Below are 20,648 nucleotides of genomic sequence, written 5' to 3'. Positions count from 1 at the left end.
GTAAATATACAGGACATGAATGATTACTTGCGGTAGGATTTAAAAATCATAAAGGTTTCGGAATATGGAACTAAATGTGTGCAATACAAGGAAAAAATGAGAATATGATGAACAAACTAGATAAATTATCATGGAAGTTTCTTTCACTGAAAATGCCAAATGATCTTGAATTGCAGAACAGTGAGGGAACAAGTAAGAATAGTACTAGTAATTCAAAGAAATATTGATGTTAGAACTTTTGGTCTTGAGACTATGATACAAAACACAGGGCAGGGAGACAGGGTCCAGCATCTAAGAACACAGCTTACATAGTGGCAAGCTGCAATTTCCCCCAAAATCACAAGGAGAATAATAGATACAGGAGCTGTTCTCTGCAGGAGGCTTTTATAGGTTCCCTCTATCATGATCTGTGGATATATAAACTGCTTAAATTGCCAAAAACAAATGGAAATGGGACATTAATGATCTTTTACTAACACGCTGATGAGAAGAACACAATTGTTAAAGCTCACTTCATAATTGAATGTGTCAATGATTAGTTGAGAAGTTTAACTGCTTAGTAAATCACCTTTTAAGTTTCTATGTAATGTGATTATATTTTCCAAATTATTTCAATTTGCTTGAATTTCTAATTAAAGGAAACAAACAAATTAGATAATATAGGAAATAGAGATATTTTTAATCCAAGTGACCACACAACTATCTAACTACTGGGCTAGAAGTGTCCAGAGTCTAATAACTTTGATCAGTCAATTTTATGTATTCTCCTTTAAATAAACCTAAAAATACATGATTGTCAAAACATAAAGATGCTAACAGTAAAATTCTGTTTTGTAATGTCCCTGAGGTTGAATTGAAGTTTTTCATGTTTAAGTATCTTTCTTCTATTACCTGACTCAGTAGCTAAACACATTTCATCACATAAATCTCAGTTTCAAGTTATGTACTACTGAGGAAATCCATGTTTACTCACAAACCTGTCTGAGAAAATTCAAGTAAGCTGTATACATCCTAATGCTTAAATTCAACAATTACTTTATGCACAGGATTTACTGCTGCTGAGTTTGTAGCATGTCCACAAACCCAATTTTTTCTTTGTTTCATAGTTCATGTAATACTTAGGCTGTAATGTATGCTTATTGAAATCTTATCTTCTCTCGCACCTACTTAGTGACAGAAAATTGCTTCAGTTCTTAATTTTCTATAAATGTTGATTAGCTCTTCAATTAGTTTTTCTTTTCACACTAAAATATCACCAAATCTACCGATTTCTGGCAATGTTACTTTCCTGTCTGCTTAATGGTAATCTAAGTCACTTGCTGAAGGACTTTGATTTCTCTTTCCTCCAGTTTCATCAAATGTTTTCTCTAGAGATTTTACATTTCTGCTAACAAATATTCTATAGCTTCTCATATGTTAATGATTTATTTTCCAAACTAATCGTTGAGAGACAATTCTTCATGGATCTTTCATATTTCTGCATGTCTTGCAAGCCTAGGCACTGATTGACTTTCTTCTGGACTATCTTTACAATGTGTGTGTGTGTATATATATATATATATATATATATATATATATATATATATATATATAAGCAGCTTTGGAAAGAGAGAGACAGCATCTTTCTTGGGAGCGATGAGCAAGTTTCTTTATTGTGCAGTGTTATAATGATAATGTCTTCAATCATGACAAAGGTCAGACAAGCTTATGAACAATTAGGAATGGATTCCCTAAGCCCTGGGCTCTTTCTCTGTAATTAAACGTAATATATGTGCACGCATATCACCTAGCATTAGGATCCTAGGTACTGGCGCAAATACTGCTACTCCACAGATACAAAGCTGTTGCCATGAGTAATAACAATTCTGTTTCTCACCCAGGAGTCTGCGTCTTGTGCCAGCATCCATGAAATTGTGACAGGCTAAATTACTTGCTAGCAAATAGGGTAAATTCTCAGACATGTTTTAGTCTGAGACAATACAAACATGCCTTCAAGATACCATCTCACGTGGCTCTCTATTTTTGCTACCCAAATCATGAGAAAATAACCTATGTGCACTACTTTGATTTCTTCAAGAACCACTCATTCCATAACACAATGAAGTCTCACTTCTCCCGCATCGTTACTGAAATTTCTTTCTTTAAAGACAAAAAAAATTCCTCTTTTATTATTCAATTCAGAGTTCTTTGAACAACTACTTTTCTTTTATCGCTCTATGGCATTTCTAAGTTGGTTATCTTTTCATTTGAAACTCTTCAGCTGTGTTTCCCCTGTTAGCCATCAGTTCCTTTTCAGTCACTCTCACTGACCTCTTCTACTAACATCTCATTCGAGAGATCACATTCCAGTGTTGTAAGACCATAAAGCTCTCTTTTTGGTCAGGGTCAGTTCTTTTCTGACAACTCATTAGTAGTTAAACTTCTTTAGCTAAAACTACGTCTCCAAGTTTACCTTTCTCTAAATCTCATCTTCCCATCTGTATACCTGCTGATTGCTTTTCCCTCAACATGTTCATCTCCAATCTCACAAACGTAGTATATACAGTCACACGTTTCATTCAACTTGAACAAAATTATTTCTGAAAAGGATGGTATTATTTACTCAGTTTCTCTAATTTTAATATTGAAAAACATCTGATATTTCTCCACATATATTCACATATTATTTTGTGGATCCTTTATTGTTAGATGTTTCCCTTTGCCTCTTGGTTTAGACTCTTTATTTCATTGTCCTAATTCAGGGTACATTCATTTCTATCTTAGTAGATTACATAGATTTTCTAACTAGGGATCTATTCTTTTCTTTTTGATGTATTATAAAGCCAGTGATAATTTAATTTTGAAAAATAGCACTGCCTTTTTTTCAAGTTCCAGTTCAAAAAATATTTTTGCCTTTAGAATATCTTGTGTTGAGGATCTCCACAATTATATAACATGTTATTTTTTCATTTTTATCTCTTATTACTGTTCCAAATACATTACTTTATTTAACAAAAATTGACTATCATCTATGTTTCAAGCACATTTCTAGAACTCAGAAAGCATATTAAACAAAATATATTGCTTGTACTAAATTACTAGGAGGAAATAAATACTGAATAACAAATATTACAGGGCAGTGTTATAAAAGCAAAGTTTCCAGTGATAAGAAACTGTATGCAGGGCAATGGTAATAAACCACACTTTCAACGTCAAAACACTACTGGCTGTGTTTCCAAGTATAGCTGTAGAGTACCTTTGTCCACAGTCTTGTCCACGCCATCTTCGTGGTACTGAATGCCATCTTTCTTTTCTCCCAACTTATACATGTTCTACTTTTGTATTACCAAGTTCAGTGCCCAGCTCCAGTTTCAATTCTGTTTGAGATTTTCCTTCATAACTAGAGCTATTCGAATCTGTAGTAGTTAATACCAGAACCCACCACTCAGTTTAAACTCAGCCCGATAATTTTTATTTTATTATTAGTCATTTTGTGAATTTGGTTCTAACATGTTTAAAGATTATAAATATTTTTAGGCATATGTATTAGCTAAGATTAGCATTTGACTCTTAGTAGCTAACAAACGGTTTATTTTTCTTGTTTAACGAGAAAGTTGAAAATAAAGCTATCCTGTAACACAGTAATCAGCTCAAGGACAAAAAGCCTGATGTTACAGTGATAGTCTCAGCCCTTCAGCTATTCTCCCTAATAAATGGCTGCTCTAACTGTAGCAATAATGCTTTCCTTCCAGCCAATTACATGAAGAGACAATACAGTAGAAGGGTTACGCCCAAATTAAGAAGAGAAAAAGTACAGAGGAAAAAAGTTCAGAGAAATTTTTATTTATATACCAAGGTCCCAAATTTTATCGGGTAGCCAACATTAACTGCATGGAATACTAGAAAATATAAATTTTTAACCTCAATATTTTACTTGTTACAAAATCACTAATAAAAGAAAGCAGAGAATGAACATCTGGTAGGTCATTTGCAGGGTGTGCTAGAGAAGACTGTTTTTTTTGTCATCAGATACTAAGAGTCATTCACTGATATTTACGTAACTCAATATGTGTCCTGTTTTTACCTCCCTTTACTGATATAACTGCCTGTTTTAATAGACATGTCTAGAGTTTGCAGAACTTTGTTGAGTTTGTGATCATAAAAGACAAGATATAACTTCTGGGATGACGGCAAAAATCTATATCTTAATTCTCATGGTGGTTATGTGGAATATAAAATTGTTAAAACCTATCAAACTAATATTACTTAACATCTTTAATGTTCCCAGACTTATTGAGGTACAATTGACACATGAAATTATACATATTTAAGTTATGCAAAGTAGCATTTTGATATATTCTTATAGAAACAGAGAGTTAGGAGGATGATTGCTCAAGACAGTAGAAAAGAGGAAATTCAAAAGTGTTGGTCAATGGGTAAAAACTTTTCAATGAGATTAAGTATTTCTGGAGGGCTAAGTAAAGCATGGTGCCAATAGTTAATAAAAAGGTATTGCATACTTGAAATATGCTGAAAGAGTAGATCTTACATATTCTTACCAAACACACATACACACACAAAACTATGTAAAATGATGAACATGCTAATTAGTTTGATTGTGATAATCACTTCATTATTTGTGATTTTGTTATACATAACATTTATCTCAACAACTAAATAAAAAATTCCTTCATCTGCTATTTGATGGAGGCTGTATTAACTTCCTATTGCAGTTGTAACAAATTACCACAAATTTAGTGGCTTAAAATAATGAAAAGTTATTTTTTTTAATTTCCACAGGATAGAAAACACATTGAATTTTTTAAATTCCTACAGGATAGGAGACACAGTGGTGGTCCTTTAGTTTTAGAGAAGAATTTATTTCTTTGTCTTCACAGCTTCTAAAGGTCACCCATATTTCTTGGCTTCTGGATCCTTTCACCTTCAAAACCAGCACTCTAATCTCTAGTCATCTTCACATCTCCTTTTCCTGATCTTTACCCGGAATTCACCCTATTGTAAGTGCCATGTGAATACACTGGGAACAAGCAGATGATCCAGAAGAATCTCTCCATCTCAAAATCCTTAGCTTCACTAAATCTACAAGGTATCTTTTTGTCACATAAGGTAAAATATCCAAAGCTTCTGGTGATTAGGATGTGGACATTTTTGTGATTGGGGGTGGGGAAATGTGTGGAATTATTCTGTCTACCACAGAGGCCAAATGATCAGACCAATTAAAAGAAAAATTCCCAGACTCACACTGACATTAAATGAGAAATGAGAGCAGCTACACGCAAATCAGCAGCTATACACAAATGAAAGTCACTACACACAAACCACCCCCAAATATCGGAAACAGGAACTTAGTAAATATTAAATCTATATTTACATGAGGTTATTTCCCATGGGCTAAGAAAAGTATGCTTGGGTGCAAAAATCTCATGACATGCAATTCTTGCCACATGCATTATAGCCATCTTTAGTAGGTGATCCCGCCCACAGATGTCAGTGAGATTACACCTGCTCCCCTTTCGGTAGCATGCCTTGCATCTAGTTGGAATATCAATGACTATTTCACTGTGATTTCAACAAGGACAATGACTATATGATTATTGATACCAATTAAATGGTTCCTAGTGATCTTAAGAAGACTTGATGTTGTCCTGAGTACCTGCTTTATTCTTAGGAGCCATTTGGGTTGAAAATATGGTGAAGCAATAATTCAGTCAAGCACCAAGGTATTTTACAAAAATCAATGTTTTCACTGCGTGATTGAATTTAATTCATTATTTTTTAAGAAACCATTTTTTCCTTATAAACCAACACTTTCTTCCTACTCTTTTTGCCCCCAAATCATTTTTAAACTATGGATACTAATTCTAGAGAGGATAAGAGCTAATTATTAACTCCCCTTTAACTTGCAAGTTTATACTCTGCAACTCTTAATATTTGGAGTCTGTTAAAACAAACAGACTTTCACAGTCATCATTTCAATTAAGCTAACCTGACCAATTTAGGACTTACAGACACATTAGCTCCACAAATTAAGGTTTCTATTCCTGTGAGTCTTTGCTGAGCCTATTTATTCAGCAAGGTTTTTATGAGAATAGTTGTCTGTCAGCTAGTCTTCTTTAAACACATGTATCTCTTGGGGAATTTTAACTCAGAAGCTTTCAAATATATAATTACTTATTTTCTTTTAAGAAACACAAAGCATCTAGTCACTTTTTACTTTTAATACAATATGTATATTACTACCCTAGTTTTTGCAATGACAGATCTTTAAAATCACTATTAATTATTTATATCTTTATACTCCTCAAAATTAGTGACATCAACATTTCCAAATTACTTGAACACAGCTGTTTTAAATAATATACTTTTTTCCTCTCTGTCTGTTCTTGGCTAACCAAGGATAATGACTACAATAACTTCATCTCATGTAATTAAGCAGGTTGCTGGTGAATTTAAATTGAGGACAATATTGAACGTAAGGGGTCACAGTTGATAAAAGAGCAGTTTTTTGTTGTTATTTTGGGCTCATTATGATAGAGAAATCCATTATAATTGCAAAAAATTCCACATAAAATTTTCTCTCTTACTTTTAGAGACTATGTAAGATCATTTTTCATTAAGAAGTTGTGGTTTGAGGGAGTGTTTTCTAAGCAATCACAAGAACTTCTTATACGTTAATGAAGGAAATGGCTTTCATATACTACCCCTCCAATTTCATGAAAACTGGACAATCTTAAAAAAATATAGAACTACAATACTGCAGATGGTTTTAAAAACTCACTTAGACCATTGTCTCTTACCCTTTGACTTCAACTTGCATTACTTCTAAATAAAACTAGAGAGGCAGAAGTGCTATCACATTTAGAGATCTTTAGAGGACATTCCTGTCTTCCTGAGTCCATCCCAATGCCTAACAGACTTCATAATCTTCCTAATGAATCTCCTCTGGTTTAGCCATGTGGCATTAGAGAACATTATATTAAGATAACACTACAGTGGATTTCTGCAACTCAAATAATTAAATCAGAACCTTATTTACCCAGCTAAAACAAAGTAACATCCTGCTTTTTTGGTCTCTTTAGACTAGATATTTTAGAAATTCTTTGAAGCAAAATAATAGCTTAGGTTTTTGCAATCTTCTTTAATTTTCCTGTTTTATAATTTTGCTGTGTTAGTTCATCTCCTTCTCAATGTATCTGAAACTTGAATCATCACTTCTTCCAAATTAACTTCCTCTCCTAAATTTTCTATTAACTTTCATGGTACTATCATTTTTTATATATACAGGGTCAAACTTCCATGGATGTGCACACTGGATTATTCTTTGTCCCATCCTGCAGTTCAATCAGTGCCCAACAGCTTTATATATGTATTAAAATATTATTACATAATAATTTAAGCCTATATATTTTCCTTTATTTAGTATTGTGTATTATTTTCAGGAGTTATCTTTAGGATCATGTAGTCTCTTAACTAACATACATTTTCGTCTCTTTTTCCTCATTGTTCATTTATCTCCAGGAGATTAATTGGGTGTGGTGACTCATGCCTGTAATCCCAGCACTTTGAGAGGCTGAGCAGTGGACCCCTTGAGGCCAGGAGTTCGAGACCAGCCTGGCCAACATGGTGAAACCTTGTCTCTACCAAAAATACAAAACTCAGCTGGGTGTGCTGGCATGCACCTGTAATCCCAGCTACTCTGGAGGCTGAGGCAGGAGAATCACTTGAACCCAGGAGGTGTGCTCCAGCCTAGGCAACAGAGTGAAAAAGAGTCCATCTCAAAAAAAATAAAAATAAAAAAGCACAGCTAAGAACGTACATAGGGGATACTTATAAAATTAATTCTCCAGCCCTTTTGAACACATTTCATATATTTAAGGATTTTTCTACATGTAAATACTAGCTTCCCAAAGGGCATAAGCAGGTGTCCCAGAATCCACTAATAAGACTTCCTGGTATAACATTTTGACTCAAAAGTAAGAAAAGTCCGGTTCAGACAAGAATGAAGTTAAGAAGATAATGGAGGTACTTGGGTTTGGGGTCAGCAGTGACAACCAGGGATGTTTTCTGGAACATAACTGGCACACATGTATGAATAGCAGTGGTAGCACTTATGCCGATTTCCCGGCCCAGAAAGGGTAACCATATAAAAACTGGTAGAGCTAGATTTCTTGTAGACCTCTTCTACAGCATATTCTAGTTTGTTCCCAGAAGTCTACCCACAGGTTCATAATTTAGGGTCCTACACAATTCTGAGCTATACGGCATATTTTTATAATAACTTTTCTAAGAAAATGAAATGCAGAAAACTCCTACCATTTGTAAAAATCTAGAGTAATATCACAGGCCTCCCTGCTTCAGAATATTTTATATCTTTCTATCTAAAAGAAGTTCTAACTTTGAATATTTCCCAAATTCTGTCCTCAAAATCTCACTAAAGTAATTGATCCCTCTACTACTACATAGAAATTACACGTCAGTCAGATTGTTCTAATCGGTTATTTGAAATTAATTTCACATGTCTACTTTTGTTCCCTTTGTTTTTGCCATTCTTCCAACATTTCTTTAAAAACACCATCATGTCTCCTTTAATGACCAATTGAAATCCTACCATCTCTGATGTTTTTTTCTGGTAAATACAAATAAAAGTTTAATTAGCATCACTTTATTAATGTTAACTTTACAGGTTTTTGTGTCACTGATACAAATACCACATATTCTCTTGAAGTACAGATAAATTATCTAATTTATCCCAATAGATTATCCCTACACTACCCTCAATAGAACATAGCCAGGTGCTCAGTAAATATTTCTCAGCAGAGAAATTAGGTGGCATCTCACCCCTAGTGAGGCGTTATTCAGTTGGAAGATTAGCTTGTAGAATTTATTAGCATCTTATATATTTACTTAGCCTTCTGCAAGGGAGTTACTCAAACAGTAGCTAGATCTAAACTTGAGTTAGATACTACTCATTATTGCTTATTAATGATCAGATAGTCATCTGAATAATATCAAATTTGGTCTATCATTATTTCCATTTCATTATCAATCAACTTATGTTTGTTATATTTAGGTGGCATTAGGCACTGGAACTAATCCCAGTGGCTTAACATAGCAAGTGCTTATTTCTCACTCCCCTATTACCCATTGTCAGTGGCCAGAGTTTTCCTCCATGTGGTGAACATATAGGGACCTATACGTCTCCAATTTAATGTCACTGTCTTAACACTTGGTTCCCAACACAGAAAACTATAGGAATACAGCAGACATAGAAACCTTAAACTACCTTGGGCCACAAATGTCATCTGTCATTTTGCTTACAGCCCATTGACCATAACTAGTCATATGAACTTAACATAACATCAAGACAGGATGAGACATGCACAGGAAAGCACAGGATATATGATGAGTACTGTATCTTTATGGTCCACAATCTAAAATTAATGTGCTTAATATTCTCTCTTTATAATTTGAGTAATGCCACCAACTAAACTTATTTTCCATTAATTCCCGGAACAATCAGTCTTCATTCTTATTCTGTCTCCATACTTCTTCCATAAACTCATTATGCTACTTTTACTCATTTCATATTTTATTCTTACCAGCTACTAATATCCTTTTCCAAAACCATCTGCCTTCCACGCATGGCCTGTCTAAATCTGAAATGTACCTAACCCACAATCAGCTTTCTTACATTTATGAGGCATCTCCAGATACTTTGGACTTACTTGTGTACTTTTCACAGATTTCTATAGCACTTAATCCACAAAATATAAAGCTACAATATCTTATCATTACATATAAATACCATGTGCAGAGTATTATTTAGTCTTAAGTAATAAAAATACAGTTATATAAAATATTGTGTAGATGACAAATCATATGAAGACTTAATAATACCAATGTCAGTTACCTTTGGTAATGTGAAAACTGACACAAGTAACTTGGCTGTACTGTATTATGCTATAAAAATTTGTGAAAAGAATGTCTTAATCATTGTGTGTGAGAGAGGAGGAAGAGGAAATGTAAAATCAATAGAGAAATGAACACAGGAGTGAGATGTAACTACTAGTTGTAAAGTTGATACTTGGTGGAGACAAGACGTACTGACACCAGCAGGCTACCTGACACTGCCTACACCTTTTTTAAAGTACATCTGCTCATAACAGCTGGAGTTGAGAAAACACAGGTCTTTATTCCATTTAGGGACAGGCTAGTTATTGCAAAAAAGAGGAAAAGGACTGTACCCTAAGAATAAGCTGCTCTAGAAAAAAAATCAAAACAAAATGATAAAGATTTGAGCCATAGAGATCCATTTACTTACCTGTATATTACCAACTTATCAGCTAAATCATTTTTTCTTTTGAGGACTCAGTAAAGTGTTGAGGAAATAAAGGGCTTCTCCAAAACCTTTACTCTAGGAGAGAATTTTTCTCCCCTCCTGATAAACAGGAGGGTAAGAAATGAATATTTTCCTTTTCAACCCAAGGCATCACAACAGGGTGAAATTGGAGTTTCTCTATGAAAAAAAAGTTGAAGTGTGCATTGCCTGATGATTGGTATAGAGTCAAAGAAATAAAGTTTAAGTTGAACAGCAATGCTTCCTTGGAACAGTCTCTCCATGAGGGTAAGTTCTTTGTCTTGCTTTCTCCACATAAATTTCTGGTACCAAGAATTGTAACTTGCATATACTAGGTACTCGGGTTTTTAAAGAAAAGAGGTAGCAGCCAGCTTGTGAGGGTCTTACATTTGAAATTTTAAAAATAGAATTTTATTTTATAGAGATGCAGTACAGATTTCCAAGCAGGGTCTGACATGAACAAGATGCCATTTTCAGAACATTAATCAGGCAGTCCATTATGCAATGAGTTGTATTACCAAAAATCTAGAGAGAGGGAATTCAATTAGCAGATAATTGCAATAGCCTTAGGATGATCTGACGGTGGCTTTGATTAAAGTAGAAGAGAGTGGGTCTCAAAGAGTAAAGGACAGTTTTGTAAAACCCCATGGAGGAAATTGGTCATGCCTTAATAAACGATTTGAATAAGGGTGAGTGGGAGGAATGAGAGAGGAAGATCAACTAACTCATCATTAATTGAGCACTTGCCCTGATGGAGGACACTTGGAGGAGTAAATTCAAATGTATGACATAATTATTGTTCCTTTAGTGGAAATGCTTTGTTCATAGGGAAAAATATCCTAGAAAATAAATGATGCTAGATCTGGATTTGGGGAGTAACCGGTATATCTGTGCGGACAGAGTAGCTACAAAAGTGAAAACAAATTCACGCTAAACATGTTTTGCAGGTAAAAAACTAGAAAACAAAATAAATAATTTAGGGTATGTTATTTTGAATGAAATAGACTCAGATTTTCACACGGTTTTGAGTCTTATGATCTGTTCTGAAAACATGTATCAGTAAGTATCATGTGCCAATTTGGTGTTTGGAATTTATTTCAACCATTGTAACATTCCTTATAAAATATAAATATGAAATAGTAACATTGGCTGGGCTCGGTGGCTCACCCCTGTAATCCCAGCACTTTGGGAGGCCAAGGAGGGCAGATCACAAGGTCCGAACTTCGAGACTAGCCTGACCAGCATGGTGAAACCCCCTTCTCTACTAAAAATACAAAATTTAGTGGGGGCATGGTGGTGCATGCCTGTAGTCTCGGCTACTCCAGAGGCTGAGGCAGGAGAACTGTTTGAACCCAGCAGGTGGAGATTACAGTGAGCTGAGATCATGCTACTGCACACCAGCCTGGGTGACAGAGGAGACTCCATCTCAATAATAATAATAATAACATTATTATTAATGTATGACCATTTTTAAAATATAAATATGTATATTTTAAGTTCTAGAATAAAAACAACTAAGTATGAATATGTACAGTAAATGATAAACTTTTAAAAAATGTAAATAATAGTGGTCCACTAAAGGAACTCTGGGTATATTATAGAAGTTTTTCTTTTGATTAATGAGGTAAATTAAATCAATCTATGAATATGAATCTTCCTTTTTGAGGTCTCTAGCAGGAGTCATTACATGTCTTAAACAAGATGGCATTGAGAGATTTTTATACTCAGAGAATTTGCTGTTAGGATCATCTCAGTGTTTTTACACGTGGCAAGGGAGAATGCTTCTCACAAAGCTGACTGAAATTTTATAAATACTGTGATGTCTCACATTAGACTTGGCCAAAGCAGGAAAGGAGAGATATTCAGCACATTCAATGTCATGCTGTTCTAAATATATATGCCCTATGGCGTCCTGTATACACTATACACACATGCATTTGACAGCTGCTTTTCAAAGCTGCAGAGCAGGAGTGCTTCCTTTAGAATAGCCAACAGATTCCAATGACATCTGAGTTTCAGTCTATTTTCAGTGAAGAGTTGAGGGTTGGTGACAGAGTGGGTAAAGAATACGTTCCTCTCTTCTGTGAGCTGAAGACTACATATGTACAGGGCCTCTGTGCTTAAAGGTAGAAAAATAGGTTGAATTTTTATAATTTTAAAGTTAAACTTACTTAAATGGAATATTCTAAATTTAAATTAGGTATGTGGTAAGATTTCTCATTTATGTTGGGCAGGAGTAGTGTCTTGTCTCATTATTGACATTTTAATTATTTTATAATTATGTTGTTAAACATATAAAACATTGATTTAAAAACCAACAGCATACATAAAAGTAAAATTTTGAGCAGTACTATATTAATTATAATCACTGCTTTTACATTAGTTTCCAAGTTATTTCTGCATACACCAGGGCTATTTCTAGAAAAACTGTAAGGGTCATTCTGATATGAGATGTTCTTCACTTCTGCTTCGAGTGCACATGGGACTGACTATAAACCTCTACTACTCACAAGTCTCTCCCTTTCCTTCTATCTGTCTCATCGTCTCTAGGCCTTATTCTTCTGCATGTGATGGAGTAAAATCATCAGAATACTAATTTTATCTCATAGAACTACTAAATTTCCAGAAAATCCCTTGGGAAACACCAAAGTCATCACTGATGTCTTCCATTCCTTGGGCACCTGGATCATTTACCCAGTTGCATAATTTACCAATGAAGTACATCGGATATCTATCAACTTACTTTTTATTCTTACTTCCCATTCCTAATATTATAACACTTGTCTGGACCAACATTGTTTCTCTTTTTTTTTTTTTTTTTTTTTTTAGCTGCAATCAGTTCCTAATCAGTTATTCAACCACTATCTTTCCTAAATTAAGCCCTCAGAACTCTCACTCCAATACTGCTTGGTGCTGGGTTATGTTATTTCCTGCTCTGAAATCTTTCCTATTGCCCAGCAAATTGAAAATACTCAACTATTAAGGCATATAAAGCACTTTAAAATATGTTCTCAATCAGCTTATCTACTCTTATCTCTGACTACTTCTCTAAAACGGTCCCTATGCCTTGATAAAATTGGCCAGCTTACTGTAGTTTATCTTCATATTCCCCACAGCTTCAGACAATATACTCATGTGGACAGAGGATTTCAAAATAAAGAAGGCAAAGCCTCCATATTAAAAATAATTTCTACTCTAGTAATATGAAAATATAAGCAGAGATAAAAATGTTCTCTTAAGAGTTGTCATTTTTTGATGAGAAGAGTTTCATAAAAATAAGTCATATTAGAAATATTTGAAATGTGCTTAGTATTATTTTTGCCCAGAGAAGAAACAGTATTTTATAGAAAAGATGATATTTAATCTTGGAATTAAAGAATGAATAAAAATTCATCAGGTAAAATTGGAAGATCAGGAGAATGGAAGAATATTTTAGGTATCGGGGGATTATATGAACAAAAGCAAAAGTATTTTAAGTATAGTATATCTCTGGGGAATAATACTGGCATTGTCATGTGTCATGTTTCCCAAAATATGTTTCCAAAACTATCAGTCCTATAAAAAAACACCCTATAAGAAAAAGGAAGAGTCTAATGAAATCCATGCCCAGTTTAAGTTGTGAAATTTAACACCGTATTTTTTTTTTTATTGAGACTAACAGTGAACTAACACAGTAAAGGGTCTGATAGATCTTTAGTTTACTTTTCTTTAATATATCAAAAATTTTGCTAACATTTTAACTCCTCTTTTAAACATGGAAGCTTTTAATATTGCTTTGTATTAATGTTATGTAAAAACTGCTTTGGGGAATAAAACTGAACACACAAAAATTCTGGAGATTTTACATTAAGATAATCGTATATGCTTTATGAAAATGATTCTAAATAACAAGGACAACTTTTATACCTAAAACACTTGATAAGAGTATGTATATAGTGTAGGTCTATATACAGTGTTCTATATTAAGGACATCAAAATTTCATTTACTTTAGTTTTTGGAGAAAATTTGGCAACATGAATTACAAACTGTGACATCATTTCTACATAGAAGGGAATGGGTTGGGGGTAAGGGACAGTTGGAGGTGGGGGGTACTAGTAACTGTGAATGTACACTAACTCTACTAGTAACATTTTACATTACAAAAAGAGAGAATTAGCAGCATCTTTACTGCCAAAAGCAGAGTAGTTTGTGACTGCATTATTTAAATTGCCCAGCTGTGTATCAGTGAGTACAGGAAGAGCTGGAATTAGGCAACGGTGTATCATCCTGCATTTCCATGGGTTAAGAACTCACTTGGAATTCATCCCCTTCTACCACTCAGTTAGCACTAAATACATTTTGATATTCTCCCAACTTATCTTTTCCCTTTTAGAGACAGGTATCACTGAGAACAATTCTGTTTGACTTTGACATCCAGATGTGATCTGTGTTCTAGTACAGCCCATTCAACATCTGTACTAATTTCTCAGCTGGGAAACATGGGTAACTACATTAACTACCCATGTGGCGCACAATCACTCAACACATATAAATTATGTTGATCAAAATCACGATGGTGACGATGCTGCTAAAGTCATGCTAAGTGAATAGAATTTATATTTTTTACTATTAGTAGCAGCAGTTTGTTTATTAAAAAATGGGTTATTAGAGCAATTGCAGGTTCACAGCAAAACTGAGAAGATATGTAGAGTTCCCATAGGCTCCTGCTCCCACATTTGCACCCAATTAACATCCCCCACCAGAGTGCTACATTTGTTACAATTGGTGAACCTACGTTGACACATCATACTTGCCCGAAGTTCACAGTCTGCATTAACATTCACTCTTGGTGTTGCATATTCTGTAGATTTTGCCTCAGTTTGAAAGTATACAGAGACATGTATCAACCATTACAGTATTATACAGAGTATTTTTGCTGCCCTAAAATTCCTGTGTGCTCCACCTGTTCATTTCTCCACACCTTCACCCCCACCTTTGTAAATTTTTGTATTCCTAATTGTTTGACTTGAGTTATAGTTCTCATATGAGAGCCATTTGGTCTGTTTAAAGTACTTAACTTTAATCTCTGGAATTACATGTTTTAACTATTTATGAAAAAGCGCTTTAAACATAATTATTTTAATTATAAATGTTACTTAGTTAGCAAGATTATATGGCATCTTTAACTTGTCTAGGTAATTCCTATGTAATCTTCAGTTGAAATCATGGCATAATGAATACATATTTCCTGAAATTTGTTTGATGTTTCAACCCAGAAGACATGGAGAAAAGAAAGGAAAAGATAAAAAGAGAAAAACACAGATGAAGACAATGACAATAACAAATGGCTCCACTTGTGTAACCAACAGAGGTTGATTTTCTTGTTTCTGCAATTTAGAAATGTATATATCTTTGATAATTTGTAAGAGTATAGAACAAGGTATGAGAAGAAAAATAAACCCTTAGCTTTAGGTTATATTCTCTGGCTGCCAATATTTTTCTCATAGTCTCCTTGCAAGACACGCCTAATTATTTGGCCCACTCAGATTATTTATCTATTTTGAAAAGTCAAAATAGTAAGTTACTCCTACAGTATGGTAAAGAAAATCTACATAAAACCTGATGGAGGCAAAATTTATACTGCTGCAAAGCAAGGGACTACATCTTTCCTGGCAAAGAAAGAAAATTTAAATGAAAGATACACAGGCTTTACTGAATATGATATGTGTAAATAATATTCTTGTAAAATGGGAATTGCTTAATTCAGAGAAGACAAAGTTGAACTCAATGTTTGTTTTCTGCATAATGAGAGCACACACACATCGGGTTCAGGGTCATAGCTGTCTATTACTTTGTAATTCTCCTAGCTGTCATGGTCATTCCGCCCTTCATTTCCATTTCTGAGTTTTTTGTTTTTTAATGGCTAAATAATTTAAAGATAAAGTGCCATACCCTGGATCTTCCTAGAAAGATAGTTTGTCCCTCCAAAGGGGAATTATCTTCTCTCTCTGATTTGAAAGTAGAAAGGATAAAAACCTTGAAACTCAGATGGCTGAGCACCCTGCTTTATCAAAGGCAGGAAGTAGAGGAGAACAGAGAAATTTTTAAGATAGAACAAAAAGTTAATAGGAGAGTTTCTTAGTTGCAGTGTAGTTATCCTTGAGTTATTCTATTCCTAGATATTTGGTTAAGTGAATCCACAACTTTCTCCTTTATGTAAATTGCCACATAGAAAAATCTTGAGTATAGAATGATGGTAAATGAGTAGTAACTTTATGATATACTAGGGCTTCTGAAGCTTTTCTTTTTTAGTCTCTAATTATGTCTTGATATCTGTATATACTACCATTTGAACATATATGAAAAAAGTACACTCTATATTGAAAGGAAATAATATTTAGTTATCATATGATTTAGCTAGAGTGTTAAACTTTTAAGCTTCTTTATTATAATTTTTTTCATTGTTAACTATTAAATGTATTGTTTAACTGACAATGTATTATTTATTGAAAAAATATTTAAACAAAATGCACTGAATAATATTATATGGTACTTATAAAATATTTTTCTTCTGAATGTATTATACATATTCAAATAGTGAACATAATATTTCTCAAGGAAAAAGTATTTTAGCTCTGAGAGAGTACATGTGATTCTCCAGTTGCCATAACTAGTTTTTATTATACTAAAGCACAGATATATGAAGCAAAAAAAAAAAATAGACAAGAAAAAAGCAATTTTTTCCAGAAACGGTACATTTTGTTTAACCCAAACATTGAAAACATTGCATTTCTTTTCTTTGCAACTGATAACTTTTGAATCTTTATTACAAGCAAAGTAGAAAAAAGATATTAAACTTTATCTTTTGTAATACATTTTGAAATAAAAATCAAGTAAGCCTGGATGATGTACTAAAACAACTTGGCTGACATCAGAAGGTGCCTAGTTACCTTATTAGCCATTGTTTGCATTATCAAGTTTTACTTTATGCAATGATACCTTAAGATTATGCATTGGGATTTACAAAATTCTTCTCAAATCCATTGTGTTCATACAGAGTATTCATCCTGAAGTGAGATTACAGACATATTTTGGCTTTGCCTATATGGCCTAAAACATTGTCTTCTTTCTAACAAAGTACCACGGATATGTTCTACTCAGCAAGAAATGTACTTCTCTGTACTTCTCTAACTCTTCTGTATTTTTACAATGCCTTCACAATAACATTAAATGTAAAATACTAAAATATGTTTAAATTAGAATAATTGAGTTCAATTTTAAGGAAGCATTGACATTTGCTTGAAAAAAACCCTCAGTCTGACTTAATTGTGCTTCAGAATTATATATTTTTATTGCTATAAAATATTTTGAATCAGGGAAAAACATTTGTTGAATTATATTTATATATATATATATATATATATTTTTTTTTTTTAAATAGAATCTTGCTCTGTCACCTGGGCTGGAGTGCAGTGGCACGATCTTGGCTCACTTTAACCTCCACTTCACAGGTTCAAGTGATTCTCCTGCCTCAGCCTCCCCAGTAGCTGGGACTACAGGTACCTGCCACCATGCCAGGCTAATTTGTATTTTTAGTAGAGATGAGGTTTCACCATATTGGCCAGGCTGGTCTCAAACTCCTGACCTTGTGATCCACTCACCTTGGCCTTCCAAAGTGCTTGGATTACAGGTGTGAGCCACCATGCCAGCCAAATTATATCTTATCTTTTAGTTGTGCAACTGTATGCAGAACATTCTTAAGAAGGGGGGGTGGGGAGGTGGGAAGAGATAGCATGGGAAGAAATGACAGATACAGGTGAGGGGAAGGAAGGCAGCAAACCACACTGCCATGTGTGTACCTATGCAACAATCTTGCATGTTCTTCACATGTACCCCAAAACCTAAAATGCAATAAAAAAAAGAAAAAAAAGAAAATATAATTTTAATATTTCCCCAGTCATTATTTGTTACCTGTTTCTTAACCCTGGAAAATGAAAAGAGTCTCCAAGGGTTCAATAGTAAAAGTTCTCATGGGGTTTAGAAACAGGGTATTTTTCATAAATTGATCCTACGCTGAAGATAGTTGAAAGGCATTTTTTCAGAGATCTGTCCAATTGCTGACAAAGGAAATTTTATTTCTCCAAGAAGTACCTACAGCATGAAATTCAATATCTCTGACCAAGTCAATGAAAACCTTTCCATTTTTGACCCTTACATTTTCTCATCTTCAGATTTCAGCTCATGCCCCTCCCTTCCAGAGAAATGATTGTCAAATCTGTGCATCTGGGCTGAGGGGTCCCTAAGTAAGTGATGATGTTATGTACTTTGAAATGTTTAAGACCATGTGTTCTAAAAAATAAACAAATAGGCAGTGAATGTCTTCTCACCCACATTGTGAAATTAAATAGTCTGTAATGAAATTTCAGAATTAGTCTACGTGCTATCTATAGATTTAAGTAGGAAAAGGTGAGAAATTCTTGTGGAAAATAGAAATTCTTGTGGTCTGCAAAATGAGTCACAGTGGCATTTCAACATGTTAATTGTGTAGCTCCTGCACTTGGTTTTGAAAATCTGCCTTTCCACCTGCTAGGAGCACAGATAAAGTTAGAAGCATTTCTTAGAACTTTGTAACTCAAAAATGGTTTCTGGGCTAGAAGCATTAATATCACCTGTGAGCTCTTTAGGAATGTATAATCTCAAGCCCCACTCCAGACTTGCCTGCTCTGATTCTGTTTTTGTTTTTTTAATATATATATATATATATAATTGCATTTTAGATTTTGGGGTACATGTGAAGAACATTCAGGATTGTTGCATAGATACATGGCAGTGTGGTTTGCTGCCTTCCTCCCCACACCTATATCTGGCGTTTCTCCCCATGTTATCCTTCCCCAAATCTTCACCCCCTGCTGTCCCTCCCCTAGTTCCCCACCCAACAGACCTTGGTCTGTGATGCTCCCCTCTCTGTGTCCATGTGTTCTCATTGTTCTGATTCTGTTTTGACGAAATATTCAGGCAATCTTAAGCACTGATTCCTTCAAAGTGAAGTGTCTCAAGTTTAAATGTTTAGATTCTATTTAAGCATTTTGGTACTCAGTTGCTACATTTTCTCTGATATTACAAATCGCTTCCCATGTATTCTTAGGTGACTTTCCAGAGCATCTGTAATATCCTTGACTTTTGAATTGGGGGTTTTGGAAGTTCAGGATATGCTTTACTCCCAGTCCCAGTTTTTATACCTGTATACATTTCTTCTCTTTTCAGCAAATAGAGAGCAATGTTCCTGGAGATTGTGACTGGATATGCTGGTACAGATTATTATGATACCTAAATGAGGTACCAATAGTCTATGGGACACAGTTTTCTTAAGTGAAATCTAACTCTACTGCTAAGGTATTAAAGACATGTGAAATCTTAAAATCATTTAATTATTTTAATATATTCTGTTACTTAATAGTCTCTTAGGTTTCACAAGCTAAATTTCAGTCTACAATAAATTTTATAGGCAAATTTAAAACTCTCAAAATAGAATTTTAATAGAAATGCTAAGATATTCTCAGTGTAGTGCATAAAATTTGCAGAGTTTTTTAAAGAACGATTTCTATCATGGTTTAAAACATATGGCAGGTCTTTTTTAGAAGTCTTCCGATGGTATGTAGAATTTGTAGTTACAAATATTCTGCCATTTAAATAAGCTCACTCAACTTCACCTTTCTGAATTAGCAGAACTTAACTATTCATTGTCAACTGATTCATGAATATAGAACCAAGCTTCATTTGGAACATATGGCCTAAAGATAATAAATTTAAATGCCTGATGTAAAGTAAATTAGAATTGGGATTGTAATGCTGATAGCTTTTTCTACGAGACTCTTATAACATCTGTCCAGAAACTTAATTTTTTTTCAGATGTTTTTCACACATGCTGCTTCAAGGCTGTATATGTATATGTATTGTAACTTTCTATCAAGAAAATAATTAGAAAAGTTAGTTATTATTTAAGAATTAAAAGGTATATGCATGACAAAATAAAACTACATAATATCACTTTTAGAAGAGCTAAACAGTTACCAATAGGCAAAATAAAAAGAATATTAGAAAGAAACGTTAGACATTGGGTTAGGATTTAAACAGGTAAAATGCATCTAAATAGATTTCTATGTCAAAAACAAACACTACTTTAGATCCAGCAACTCTTTTTTAGGCTTTTCTTATGTATGACAGGAATTAGAATTTAGAAACTGAATTTCCCAGTATCTCTTGTCACTATGGTTAGATCCCATCAATGAAAGATAATTACAAAATATTTTG

General features: G+C 33.9%; 1 long non-coding RNA gene across 1 annotated transcript in view; it reads right to left on the bottom strand.

Annotated features, from left to right (window-relative positions):
• The window catches only part of LOC141585374 (uncharacterized), a 363,384-nt gene that overhangs the window by 143,361 nt on the left and 199,375 nt on the right, over positions 1-20,648 (bottom strand). The window lies entirely within an intron of this gene.

The sequence above is a fragment of the Saimiri boliviensis genome, chromosome 8 (assembly GCF_048565385.1).
Source record: "Saimiri boliviensis isolate mSaiBol1 chromosome 8, mSaiBol1.pri, whole genome shotgun sequence".
Lineage (NCBI taxonomy): Eukaryota > Metazoa > Chordata > Mammalia > Primates > Cebidae > Saimiri > Saimiri boliviensis.
Note: the sequence above shows the minus strand (reverse complement) of the source record. Positions and strands in the feature narration are given on the sequence as shown.